Source organism: Hypanus sabinus, unplaced genomic scaffold (genome assembly GCF_030144855.1).
Source record: "Hypanus sabinus isolate sHypSab1 unplaced genomic scaffold, sHypSab1.hap1 scaffold_112, whole genome shotgun sequence".
NCBI lineage: Eukaryota > Metazoa > Chordata > Chondrichthyes > Myliobatiformes > Dasyatidae > Hypanus > Hypanus sabinus.
This window is the reverse complement of record NW_026779177.1, coordinates 1,052,554-1,068,256: the sequence shown is the minus strand read 5'-3', so window position 1 is coordinate 1,068,256 and position 15,703 is coordinate 1,052,554.

The following is a 15,703-nucleotide window of genomic DNA, read 5'->3' as shown; positions in this document are numbered from 1 at the left end:
AATACAGAGTGATTATTCCTCTACACGGTAGCATCAAACACTCCGTGTGTCAGACAGACAGAGATTATTCCTCTAAACGGTCCCATCAAACACTCCCGGGGTCAGACACAGAGTGAATCTCCCTCCAAGCCGTCCCATCACACACTCCCGGGGTCAGACACAGAGTGATTATTCCGCTACACGGTACCATCAAACAATCCCGGGGTCAGACACAGAGTTATTATTCCTCTGCACCGTCCCAACACACACTCCCGGGGTCAGACTCAGAGTGATTATTCCTCTACACGGTCCCATCAAACACTGCCGGGGTCAGACACAGTGAATCTCCCTCCAAACCGTCCCTTCAGACACTCCCGCGGTCAGACACAGAGTGATTATTCCTCTACCCGGTCCCATCACACACGCCCTGGATCAGACACAGAGTGTATCTCCCTCTACACCGCCCATCACACACTCCCGGGATGAGACACTTAGTGAACCACCCTCCACACCGTCCCAGCACACACTCCCGGGGTCAGACACAAAGTGATTATTCCTCTACACCGCCCATCACACACTCCCGGGGTAAGACAGACAGTGAATCTCCCTCCACAACGTCCCATCACACACTACCGGGGTCACACACAGAGTTAATCATCCTCCACGCCGGCACATCACACACTCCCGGGGTCAGACACAGAGTGATTATTCCTCTACACCGCCCATCACACTCTCCCGGGGTCAGACACAGAGATAATGTCCCTCCACACCGTCCCATCACACACTCCCGGGGTCAGACACAGAGAGATTATTCCTCCACACGGTCCCATCAAACACTCCCGGGGTCAGACACAGAGTCATTATTCCTCTACACGGTCACATGTACCTCTTCCGGGATCAAACACAGAGTGAATGTCCCTCCTCACCGTCCCATCACACACTCCCGGGGTCAGACACTGACTGAATCACCCTCCACACCATCCCATCTCACACTCCCGTGGTCAGGCACAGTGTGATTATTCCTCTACACGGTCCTATCAAACACTCCCGGGGTCAGAAACAGGGTGAATCTCCCTCCACACCGTCCCATCACACACTCTCAGGGTCAGACACAGAGTGATTAATCCTCTAAACCGTCACATCACACACTCCCGTGCTCAAACACAGAGTGTTTATTCCTCTACACGGTCCCATCAAACACTCCCGGGGTCAGGCACAGTGTGATTATTCCTCTACACGGTCCTATCAAACACTCCCGGGGTCAGAAACAGGGTGAATCTCCCTCCACACCGTCCCATCACACACTCTCAGGGTCAGACACAGAGTGATTAATCCTCTAATCCGTCACATCACACACTCCCGTGCTCAAACACAGAGTGATTATTCCTCTACACGGTCCCATCAAACACTCCCGGGGTCAGACACAGGGTGAATCTCCCTCCACACCGTCCCATCACACAGTCTCAGGGTCAGACACAGAGTGATTATTCCTCTACACCTTCCCATCAAACTCACCCGCGGTCAGACACAAGAGTGAATCTCCCTCCAGGCCGGCCCAACACACACTCCCGCGGTCAAATACAGAGTGATTATTCCTCTACACGGTAGCATCAAACACTCCGTGTGTCAGACAGACAGTGATTATTCCTCTAAACGGTTACATCAAACACTCCCGGGGTCAGACACAGAGTGAATCTCCCTCCAAGCCGTCCCATCACACACTCCCGGGGTCAGACACAGAGTGATTATTCCGCTACACGGTACCATCAAACAATCCCGGGGTCAGACACAGAGTTATTATTCCTCTGCACCGTCCCAACACACACTCCCGGGGTCAGACTCAGAGTGATTATTCCTCTACACGGTCCCATCAAACACTGCCGGGGTCAGACACAGTGAATCTCCCTCCAAACCGTCCCTTCAGACACTCCCGCGGTCAGACACAGAGTGATTATTCCTCTACCCGGTCCCATCACACACGCCCTGGATCAGACACAGAGTGAATCTCCCTCTACACCGCCCATCACACACTCCCGGGATGAGACACTTAGTGAACCACCCTCCACACCGTCCGAGCACACACTCCCGGGGTCAGACACAAAGTGATTATTCCTCTACACCGCCCATCACACACTCCCGGGGTAAGACAGACAGTGAATCTCCCTCCACAACGTCCCATCACACACTACCGGGGTCACACACAGAGTTAATCATCCTCCACGCCGGCACATCACACACTCCCGGGGTCAGACACAGAGTGATTATTCCTCTACACCGCCCATCACACTCTCCCGGGGTCAGACACAGAGATAATGTCCCTCCACACCGTCCCTTCACACACTCCCGGGGTCAGACACAGAGAGATTATTCCTCCACACGGTCCCATCAAACACTCCCGGGGTCAGACACAGAGTCATTATTCCTCTACACGGTCACATGTACCTCTTCCGGGGTCAGACACAGAGTGAATGTCCCTCCTCACCGTCCCATCACACACTCCCGGGGTCAGACACTGACTGAATCTCCCTCCACACCATCCCATCTCACACTCCCGTGGTCAGGCACAGTGTGATTATTCCTCTACACGGTCCTATCAAACACTCCCGGGGTCAGAAACAGGGTGAATCTCCCTCCACACCGTCCCATCACACACTCTCAGGGTCAGACACAGAGTGATTAATCCTCTAAACCGTCACATCACACACTCCCGTGCTCAAACACAGAGTGTTTATTCCTCTACACGGTCCCATCAAACACTCCCGGGGTCAGGCACCGTGTGATTATTCCTCTACACGGTCCTATCAAACACTCCCGGGGTCAGAAACAGGGTGAATCTCCCTCCACACCGTCCCATCACACACTCTCAGGGTCAGACACAGAGTGATTAATCCTCTAATCCGTCACATCACACACTCCCGTGCTCAAACACAGAGTGATTATTCCTCTACACGGTCCCATCAAACACTCCCGGGGTCAGACACAGGGTGAATCTCCCTCCACACCGTCCCATCACACAGTCTCAGGGTCAGACACAGAGTGATTAGTCCTCTACACGGTCCCATCAAACACTCCCGAGGTCAGACACAGAGTGAATCTCAATCCACTCCGTCCCATCACACACACCCGGGGTCAGACACAGAGAGATTATTCCTCTACACGGTCCCATCAAACACTCCCGGGGTCAGACACAGAGAGATTATTCCTCTACACGGTCCCATCAAACACTCCCGGGGTCAGACACAGAGAGATTATTCCTCTACACGGTCCCATCAAACATTCCCGGTGTCAGACACAGAGTCATTATTCCTCTACACTGTCCCATCGCACACTCCCGGGATCAGACATAGAGTGATTATTCCTCTACACGGTCCCATCAAACACTCCCGGGGTCAGACACAGAGTGATTATTTATCTACACGGTCCTATCAAACACTTCCGGGGGTCAGACAAAGAGTGATTATTCCTCTACACGTTCCCATCAAACACTCCCGGGGTCAGACACAGAGTGAATCTCAATCCACACCGTCACATCACACACTCCCGGTGTCATACACAGAGAGATTCTTCCTCTACACGGTCCCATCAAACTCACCCGGGGTCAGACACAGATAGATTATTCCTCTACACGGTCCCATCAAACATCCCGGGGTCAGACACAGAGTCATTATTCCTCTACACGGTACCTTCAAACACTCCGTGGGTCAGACACAGAGTGATTATTCCTCTACGCGGTACCATCAATCTCTCCCGGGGTCAGACACATAGTGATCATTCCTCTACACGGTCCCATCAAACACTCCCTGGGTCAGACATAGAGTGATTATTCCACTACACGGTCCCATCAAACAATCCCGGGGGTCAGACACAGCGTGATTATTCCTCTACACGGTACCATCAAACACTCCCGGGGTCAGACACAGAGTGATTATTCCTCTACACGGTCCCATCAAACACTCCCGGGGTCAGACACAGAGTGAATCTCAATCCACACCTTCCCATCAAACTCACCCGGGGTCGGACACAGAGTGAATCTAACTCCACGCAGGCCCATCACACACTCCCGGGGTCAAACACAGAGTGATTATTCCTCTACACGGTCCCATCACACACTCCCAGGATCAGACACAGAGTGAATCTCCCTCTACACCGCCCATCACACACACCCGGGATGAGACACTTAGTGAACCACCCTCCACACCGTCCCAGCACACACTCCCGGGGTCAGACACAAAGTGATTATTCCTCTACACCTTCCCATCAAACTCACTCGGGGTCAGACACAGAGTGATTATTCCTCTACACGGTCCCATCAAACACTACCGGGGTCAAACACAGAGCGATTATTCCTCTACACCTTCCCATCAAACTCACCCGGGGTCAGACACAGAGTGAATCTCCCTTAACGCCGGCCCATCACACACTCCCGGGGTCAGACACAGAGAGATTATTCCTCTACACGGTCCCATCAAACACTCCCGGGGTCAGTAACAGAGTGATTATTCCTCTCCACCTTCCCATCAAACTCACCCGGGGTCAGACACAGAGTGAATCATCCTCCACGCCGGCACATCACATACTCCCGGGGTCAGACACAGAGTGATTATTCCTCTACACCTCCCATCACACTCTCCCGGGGTCAGACACAGAGTTAATCCCTCCACACCGTCCAATCACACACTCCCGGGGTAAGACACAGAGTCATTATTCCTCTACACGGTCACATGTACCTCTTCCGGGATCAAACACAGAGTGAATGTCCCTCCTCACCGTCCCATCACACACTCCCGGGGTCAGACACTGACTGAATCACCCTCCACACCATCCCATCTCACACTCCCGTGGTCAGGCACAGTGTGATTATTCCTCTACACGGTCCTATCAAACACTCCCGGGGTCAGAAACAGGGTGAATCTCCCTCCACACCGTCCCATCACACACTCTCAGGGTCAGACACAGAGTGATTAATCCTCTAAACCGTCACATCACACACTCCCGTGCTCAAACACAGAGTGTTTATTCCTCTACACGGTCCCATCAAACACTCCCGGGGTCAGGCACAGTGTGATTATTCCTCTACACGGTCCTATCAAACACTCCCGGGGTCAGAAACAGGGTGAATCTCCCTCCACACCGTCCCATCACACACTCTCAGGGTCAGACACAGAGTGATTAATCCTCTAATCCGTCACATCACACACTCCCGTGCTCAAACACAGAGTGATTATTCCTCTACACGGTCCCATCAAACACTCCCGGGGTCAGACACAGGGTGAATCTCCCTCCACACCGTCCCATCACACAGTCTCAGGGTCAGACACAGAGTGATTATTCCTCTACACCTTCCCATCAAACTCACCCGCGGTCAGACACAGAGTGAATCTCCCTCCAGGCCGGCCCAACACACACTCCCGCGGTCAAATACAGAGTGATTATTCCTCTACACGGTAGCATCAAACACTCCGTGTGTCAGACAGACAGTGATTATTCCTCTAAACGGTCCCATCAAACACTCCCGGGGTCAGACACAGAGTGAATCTCCCTCCAAGCCGTCCCATCACACACTCCCGGGGTCAGACACAGAGTGATTATTCCGCTACACGGTACCATCAAACAATCCCGGGGTCAGACACAGAGTTATTATTCCTCTGCACCGTCCCAACACACACTCCCGGGGTCAGACTCAGAGTGATTATTCCTCTACACGGTCCCATCAAACACTGCCGGGGTCAGACACAGTGAATCTCCCTCCAAACCGTCCCTTCAGACACTCCCGCGGTCAGACACAGAGTGATTATTCCTCTACCCGGTCCCATCACACACGCCCTGGAACAGACACAGAGTGAATCTCCCTCTACACCGCCCATCACACACTCCCGGGATGAGACACTTAGTGAACCACCCTCCACACCGTCCGAGCACACACTCCCGGGGTCAGACACAAAGTGATTATTCCTCTACACCGCCCATCACACACTCCCGGGGTAAGACAGACAGTGAATCTCCCTCCACAACGTCCCATCACACACTACCGGGGTCACACACAGAGTTAATCATCCTCCACGCCGGCACATCACACACTCCCGGGGTCAGACACAGAGTGATTATTCCTCTACACCGCCCATCACACTCTCCCGGGGTCAGACACAGAGATAATGTCCCTCCACACCGTCCCATCACACACTCCCGGGGTCAGACACAGAGAGATTATTCCTCCACACGGTCCCATCAAACACTCCCGGGGTCAGACACAGAGTCATTATTCCTCTACACGGTCACATGTACCTCTTCCGGGGTCAGACACAGAGTGAATGTCCCTCCTCACCGTCCCATCACACACTCCCGGGGTCAGACACTGACTGAATCTCCCTCCACACCATCCCATCTCACACTCCCGTGGTCAGGCACAGTGTGATTATTCCTCTACACGGTCCTATCAAACACTCCCGGGGTCAGAAACAGGGTGAATCTCCCTCCACACCGTCCCATCACACACTCTCAGGGTCAGACACAGAGTGATTAATCCTCTAAACCGTCACATCACACACTCCCGTGCTCAAACACAGAGTGTTTATTCCTCTACACGGTCCCATCAAACACTCCCGGGGTCAGGCACAGTGTGATTATTCCTCTACACGGTCCTATCAAACACTCCCGGGGTCAGAAACAGGGTGAATCTCCCTCCACACCGTCCCATCACACACTCTCAGGGTCAGACACAGAGTGATTAATCCTCTAATCCGTCACATCACACACTCCCGTGCTCAAACACAGAGTGATTATTCCTCTACACGGTCCCATCAAACACTCCCGGGGTCAGACACAGGGTGAATCTCCCTCCACACCGTCCCATCACACAGTCTCAGGGTCAGACACAGAGTGATTAGTCCTCTACACGGTCCCATCAAACACTCCCGAGGTCAGACACAGAGTGAATCTCAATCCACTCCGTCCCATCACACACACCCGGGGTCAGACACAGAGAGATTATTCCTCTACACGGTCCCATCAAACACTCCCGGGGTCAGACACAGAGAGATTATTCCTCTACACGGTCCCATCAAACACTCCTGGGGTCAGACACAGAGAGATTATTCCTCTACACGGTCCCATCAAACATTCCCGGTGTCAGACACAGAGTCATTATTCCTCTACACTGTCCCATCGCACACTCCCGGGATCAGACATAGAGTGATTATTCCTCTACACGGTCCCATCAAACACTCCCGGGGTCAGACACAGAGTGATTATTTATCTACACGGTCCTATCAAACACTTCCGGGGGTCAGACAAAGAGTGATTATTCCTCTACACGTTCCCATCAAACACTCCCGGGGTCAGACACAGAGTGAATCTCAATCCACACCGTCACATCACACACTCCCGGTGTCATACACAGAGAGATTCTTCCTCTACACGGTCCCATCAAACTCTCCCGGGGTCAGACACAGATAGATTATTCCTCTACACGGTCCCATCAAACATCCCGGGGTCAGATACAGAGTCATTATTCCTCTACACGGTACCTTCAAACACTCCGTGGGTCAGACACAGAGTGATTATTCCTCTACGCGGTACCATCAATCTCTCCCGGGGTCAGACACATAGTGATCATTCCTCTACACGGTCCCATCAAACACTCCCTGGGTCAGACACAGAGTGATTATTCCACTACACGGTCCCATCAAACAATCCCGGGGGTCAGACACAGCGTGATTATTCCTCTACACGGTACCATCAAACACTCCCGGGGTCAGACACAGAGTGATTATTCCTCTACACGGTCCCATCAAACACTCCCGGGGTCAGACACAGAGTGAATCTCAATCCACACCTTCCCATCAAACTCACCCGGGGTCAGACACAGAGTGAATCTAACTCCACGCAGGCCCATCACACACTCCCGGGGTCAAACACAGAGTGATTATTCCTCTACACGGTCCCATCACACACGCCCAGGATCAGACACAGAGTGAATCTCCCTCTACACCGCCCATCACACACACCCGGGATGAGACACTTAGTGAACCACCCTCCACACCGTCCCAGCACACACTCCCGGGGTCAGACACAAAGTGATTATTCCTCTACACCTTCCCATCAAACTCACTCGGGGTCAGACACAGAGTGATTATTCCTCTACACGGTCCCATCAAACACTACCGGGGTCAGACACAGAGCGATTATTCCTCTACACCTTCCCATCAAACTCACCCGGGGTCAGACACAGAGTGAATCTCCCTTAACGCCGGCCCATCACACACTCCCGGGGTCAGACACAGAGAGATTATTCCTCTACACGGTCCCATCAAACACTCCCGGGGTCAGTAACAGAGTGATTATTCCTCTCCACCTTCCCATCAAACTCACCCGGGGTCAGACACAGAGTGAATCATCCTCCACGCCGGCACATCACATACTCCCGGGGTCAGACACAGAGTGATTATTCCTCTACACCTCCCATCACACTCTCCCGGGGTCAGACACAGAGTTAATCCCTCCACACCGTCCAATCACACACTCCCGGGGTAAGACACAGAGAGATTATTCCTCTACACGTTCCCATCAAACACTCCCGGGGTCAGACACAGAGTGAATCTCCCTCCACACCGTCCCGTCACAAACTCCCTGGGTCAGACACAGAGTGATTATTCCTCTACACCGCCCATCACACACTCCCGGGGTCAGACACAGAGAGATTATTCCTCTAGACGGTCCCATCAAACACTCCCGGGGTCAGACACATTGCGATTATTCCTCTACCCCTTCCCATCAAACTCACCCGGGGTCAGACAGAGAGTGAATCTCCCTTAACGCCGGCCCATCACACACTCCCGGGATCAGACACATAGTGAACCACCCTCCACATCGTCCCAGCACACACTCCCGGGGTCAGACACAGAGTGATTATTCCTCTACACCGCCCATCACACACTCCCGGGGTCAGACACACAGTGAATCTCCCTACACACCGTCCCATCACACTCTCCCGAGGTCAGGCACAGAGTGATTATTGCTCTACACGGTCCCATCATACACTCCCGTGGTCAGACACAGAGTGAATGTCCCTCCTCACCGTCCCATCACACACTCCCGGGGTCAGACACTGACTGAATCTCCCTCCACACCGTCCCATCTCACACTCCCGTGGTCAGGCACAGTGTGATTATTCCTCTACACGGTCCTATCAAACACTCCCGGGGTCAGAAACAGGGTGAATCTCCCTCCACACCATCCCATCACACACTCTCAGGGTCAGACACAGAGTGATTAATCCTCTAAACCGTCACATCACACACTCCCGTGCTCAAACACTGAGTGATTATTCCTCTACACGGTCCCATCAAACACTCCCGGTGTCAGACACAGGGCGAATCTCCCTCCACACCGTCCCATCACACAGTCTCAGGGTCAGACACAGAGTGATTAGTACTCTACACGGTCCCATCAAACACTCCCGAGGTCAGACACAGAGTGAATCTCAATCCACTCCGTCCCATCACAGACTCCCGGGGTCAGACACAGAGAGATTATTCCTCTACACGGTCCCATCAAACACTCCCGGGGTCAGACACAGAGAGATTATTCCTCTACACGGTCCCATCAAGCATTCCCGGTGTCAGACACAGAGTCATTATTCCTCTACACGGTCCCATCACACACTCCCGGCATCAGACATAGAGTGATTATTCCTCTACACGGTCCCATCAAACACTCCCGGGGTCAGACACAGTGATTATTGATCTACACGGTCCTATCAAACACTCCCGGGGGTCAGACAAAGAGTGATTATTCCTCTACACGGTCCCATCAAACACTCCCGGGGTCAGACACAGAGTGAATCTCAATCCACACCGTCCCATCACACACTCCCGGTGTCATACACAGAGAGATTCTTCCTCTACACGGTCCCATCAAACTCTCCCGGGGTCAGACACAGATAGATTATTCCTCTACACGGTCCCATCTAACATCCCGGGGTCAGACACAGAGTCATTATTCCTCTACACGGTACCTTCAAACACTCCGTGGGTCAGACACAGAGTGATTATTCCTCTACGCGGTACCATCAAACATTCCCGGGGTCAGACACAGAGTGATCATTCCACTACACGGTCCCATCAAACAATCCCGGGGGTCAGACACAGAGTGATTATTCCTCTACACCGTACCATCAAACACTCCCGGGGTCAGACACAGAGTGTTTATTCCTCTACACGGTCCCATCAAACACTCCCGGGGTCAGACACAGTGAATCTCCCTCCACACCGTCCCATCACACACTCCCGGGGTCAGACACAGAGTGATTATTCCTCTACACCGCCCATCACACACTCCCGGGGTCAGACACACAGTGAATCTCCCTCCACACCGTCCCATCACACTCTCCCGAGGTCAGGCACAGAGTGATTATTGCTCTACACGGTCCCATCATACACTCCCGGTGTCATACACAGAGAGATTCTTCCTCTACACGGTCCCATCAAACTCTCCCGGGGTCAGACACAGATAGATTATTCCTCTACACGGTCCCATCTAACATCCCGGGGTCAGACACAGAGTCATTATTCCTCTACACGGTACCTTCAAACACTCCGTGGGTCAGACACAGAGTGATTATTCCTCTACGCGGTACCATCAAACATTCCCGGGGTCAGACACAGAGTGATCATTCCACTACACGGTCCCATCAAACAATCCCGGGGGTCAGACACAGAGTGATTATTCCTCTACACCGTACCATCAAACACTCCCGGGGTCAGACACAGAGTGTTTATTCCTCTACACGGTCCCATCAAACACTCCCGGGGTCAGACACAGTGAATCTCCCTCCACACCGTCCCATCACACACTCCCGGGGTCAGACACAGAGTGATTATTCCTCTACACCGCCCATCACACACTCCCGGGGTCAGACACACAGTGAATCTCCCTCCACACCGTCCCATCACACTCTCCCGAGGTCAGGCACAGAGTGATTATTGCTCTACACGGTCCCATCATACACTCCCGTGGTCAGACACAGAGTGAATGTCCCTCCTCACTGTCCCATCACACACTCCCGGGGTCAGACACTGACTGAATCTCCCTCCACACCGTCCCATCTCACACTCCCGTGGTCAGTCACAGTGTGATTATTCCTCCACACGGTCCTATCAAACACTCCCGGTGTCAGAAACAGGGTGAATCTCCCTCCACACCATCCCATCACACACTCTCAGGGTCAGACACAGAGTGATTAATCCTCTAAACCGTCACATCACACACTCCCGTGCTCAAACACTGAGTGATTATTCCTCTACACGGTCCCATCAAACACTCCCGGTGTCAGACACAGGGTGAATCTCCCTCCACACCGTCCCATCACACAGTCTCAGGGTCAGACACAGAGTGATTAGTCCTCTACACGGTCCCATCAAACACTCCCGAGGTCAGACACAGAGTGAATCTCAATCCACTCCGTCCCATCACAGACTCCCGGGGTCAGACACAGAGAGATTATTCCTCTACACGGTCCCATCAAACACTCCCGGGGTCAGACACAGAGAGATTATTCCTCTACACGGTCCCATCAAGCATTCCCGGTGTCAGACACAGAGTCATTATTCCTCTACACGGTCCCATCACACACTCCCGGCATCAGACATAGAGTGATTATTCCTCTACACGGTCCCATCAAACACTCCCGGGGTCAGACACAGAGTGATTATTGATCTACACGGTCCTATCAAACACTCCCGGGGGTCAGACAAAGAGTGATTATTCCTCTACACGGTCCCATCAAACACTCCCGGGGTCAGACACAGAGTGAATCTCAATCCACACCGTCCCATCACACACTCCCGGTGTCATACACAGAGAGATTCTTCCTCTACACGGTCCCATCAAACTCTCCCGGGGTCAGACACAGATAGATTATTCCTCTACACGGTCCCATCTAACATCCCGGGGTCAGACACAGAGTCATTATTCCTCTACACGGTACCTTCAAACACTCCGTGGGTCAGACACAGAGTGATTATTCCTCTACGCGGTACCATCAAACATTCCCGGGGGTCAGACTCAGAGTGATTATTCCTCTACACCGTACCATCAAACACTCCCGGGGTCAGACACAGAGTGTTTATTCCTCTACACGGTCCCATCAAACACTCCCGGGGTCAGACACAGTGAATCTCCCTCCACACCGTCCCATCACACACTCCCGGGGTCAGACACAGAGTGATTATTCCTCTACACGGTCCCATCAAACACTCCCGGGGTCAGACACAGAGAGATTATTCCTCTACACGGTCCCATCAAACATTCCCGGTGTCAGACACAGAGTCATTATTCCTCTACACGGTCCCATCACACACTCCCGGGATCAGACATAGAGTGATTATTCCTCTACACGGTCCCATCAAACACTCCCGGGGTCAGACACAGAGTGATTATTTATCTACACGGTCCTATCAAACACTTCCGGGGGTCAGACAAAGAGTGATTATTCCTCTACACGTTCCCATCAAACACTCCCGGGGTCAGACACAGAGTGAATCTCAATCCACACCGTCCCATCACACACTCCCGGTGTCATACACAGAGAGATTCTTCCTCTACACGGTCCCATCAAACACTCCCGGGGTCAGACACAGAGTGAATCTCCCTTAACGCCGGCCCATCACACACTCCCGGGGTCAGACACAGAGAGATTATTCCTCTACACCGTCCCATCAAACACTCCCGGGGTCAGTAACAGAGTGATTATTCCTCTCCACCTTCCCATCAAACTCACCCGTGGTCAGACACAGAGTGAATCATCCTCCACGCCGGCACATCACACACTCCCGGGGTCAGACGCAGAGTGATTATTCCTCTACACCTCCCATCACACTCTCCCGGGGTCAGACACAGAGATAATGTCCCTCCACACCGTCCAATCACACACTCCCGGGGTAAGACACAGAGAGATTATTCCTCTACACGTTCCCATCAAACACTCCCGGGGTCAGACACAGAGTGAATCTCCCTCCACACCGTCCCGTCACAAACTCCCTGGGTCAGACACAGAGTGATTTTTCCTCTACTCCGCCCATCACACACTCCCGGGGTCAGACACAGAGAGTTTATTCCTCTAGACGGTCCCATCAAACACTCCCGGGGTCAGACACAGAGAGATTATTCCTCTACACGTTCCCATCAAACACTCCCGGGGTCAGACACAGAGTGAATCTCCCTCCACACCGTCCCGTCACAAACTCCCTGGGTCAGACACTGACTGAATCTCCCTCCACACCGTCCCATCTCACACTCCCGTGGTCAGGCACAGTGTGATTATTCCTCTACACGGTCCTATCAAACACTCCCGGGGTCAGAAACAGGGTGAATCTCCCTCCACACCATCCCATCACACACTCTCAGGGTCAGACACAGAGTGATTAATCCTCTAAACCGTCACATCACACACTCCCGTGCTCAAACACTGAGTGATTATTCCTCTACACGGTCCCATCAAACACTCCCGGTGTCAGACACAGGGTGAATCTCCCTCCACACGGTCCCATCACACAGTCTCAGGGTCAGACACAGAGTGATTAGTCCTCTACACGGTCCCATCAAACACTCCCGAGGTCAGACACAGAGTGAATCTCAATCCACTCCGTCCCATCACAGACTCCCGGGGTCAGACACAGAGAGATTATTCCTCTACACGGTCCCATCAAACATTCCCGGTGTCAGACACAGAGTCATTATTCCTCTACACGGTCCCATCACACACTCCCGGGATCAGACATAGAGTGATTATTCCTCTACACGGTCCCATCAAACACTCCCGGGGTCAGACACAGAGTGATTATTTATCTACACGGTCCTATCAAACACTTCCGGGGGTCAGACAAAGAGTGATTATTCCTCTACACGTTCCCATCAAACACTCCCGGGGTCAGACACAGAGTGAATCTCAATCCACATCGTCCCATCACACACTCCCGGTGTCATACACAGAGAGATTCTTACTCTACACGGTCCCATCAAACACTCCCGGGGTCAGACACAGAGTGAATCTCCCTTAACGCCGGCCCATCACACACTCCCGGGGTCAGACACAGAGAGATTATTCCTCTACACGGTCCCATCAAACACTCCCGGGGTCAGTAACAGAGTGATTATTCCTCTCCACCTTCCCATCAAACTCACCCGTGGTCAGACACAGAGTGAATCATCCTCCACGCCGGCACATCACACACTCCCGGGGTCAGACACAGAGTGATTATTCCTCTACACCTCCCATCACACTCTCCCGCGGTCAGACACAGAGTTAATGTCCCTCCACACCGTCCAATCACACACTCCCGGGGTAAGACACAGAGAGATTATTCCTCTACACGTTCCCATCAAACACTCCCGGGGTCAGACACAGAGTGAATCTCCCTCCACACCGTCCCGTCACAAACTCCCTGGGTCAGACACAGAGTGATTTTTCCTCTACTCCGCCCATCACACACTCCCGGGGTCAGACACAGAGAGTTTATTCCTCTAGACGGTCCCATCAAACACTCCCGGGGTCAGACACAGAGAGGTTATTCCTCTACACGTTCCCATCAAACACTCCCGGGGTCAGACACAGAGTGAATCTCCCTCCACACCGTCCCGTCACAAACTCCCTGGGTCAGACACTGACTGAATCTCCCTCCACACCGTCCCATCTCACACTCCCGTGGTCAGGCACAGTGTGATTATTCCTCTACACGGTCCTATCAAACACTCCCGGGGTCAGAAACAGGGTGAATCTCCCTCCACACCATCCCATCACACACTCTCAGGGTCAGACACAGAGTGATTAATCCTCTAAACCGTCACATCACACACTCCCGTGCTCAAACACTGAGTGATTATTCCTCTACACGGTCCCATCAAACACTCCCGGTGTCAGACACAGGGTGAATCTCCCTCCACACGGTCCCATCACACAGTCTCAGGGTCAGACACAGAGTGATTAGTCCTCTACACGGTCCCATCAAACACTCCCGAGGTCAGACACAGAGTGAATCTCAATCCACTCCGTCCCATCACAGACTCCCGGGGTCAGACACAGAGAGATTATTCCTCTACACGGTCCCATCAAGCATTCCCGGTGTCAGACACAGAGACATTATTCCTCTACACGGTCCCATCACACACTCCCGGCATCAGACATAGAGTGATTATTCCTCTACACGGTCCCATCAAACACTCCCGGGGTCAGACACAGAGTGATTATTGATCTACACGGTCCTATCAAACACTCCCGGGGGTCAGACAAAGAGTGATTATTCCTCTACACGGTCCCATCAAACACTCCCGGGGTCAGACACAGAGTGAATCTCAATCCACACCGTCCCATCACACACTCCCGGTGTCATACACAGAGAGATTCTTCCTCTACACGGTCCCATCAAACTCTCCCGGGGTCAGACACAGATAGATTATTCCTCTACACGGTCCCATCTAAGATCCCGGTGTCAGACACAGAGTCATTATTCCTCTACACGGTACCTTTAAACACTCCGTGGGTCAGACACAGAGTGATTATTCCTCTACGCGGTACCATCAAACATTCCCGGGGTCAGACACAGAGTGATCATTCCACTACACGGTCCCATCAAACAATCCCGGGGGTCAGACACAGAGTGATTATTCCTCTACACCGTACCATCAAACACTCCCGGGGTCAGACACAGAGTGTTTATTCCTCTACACGGTC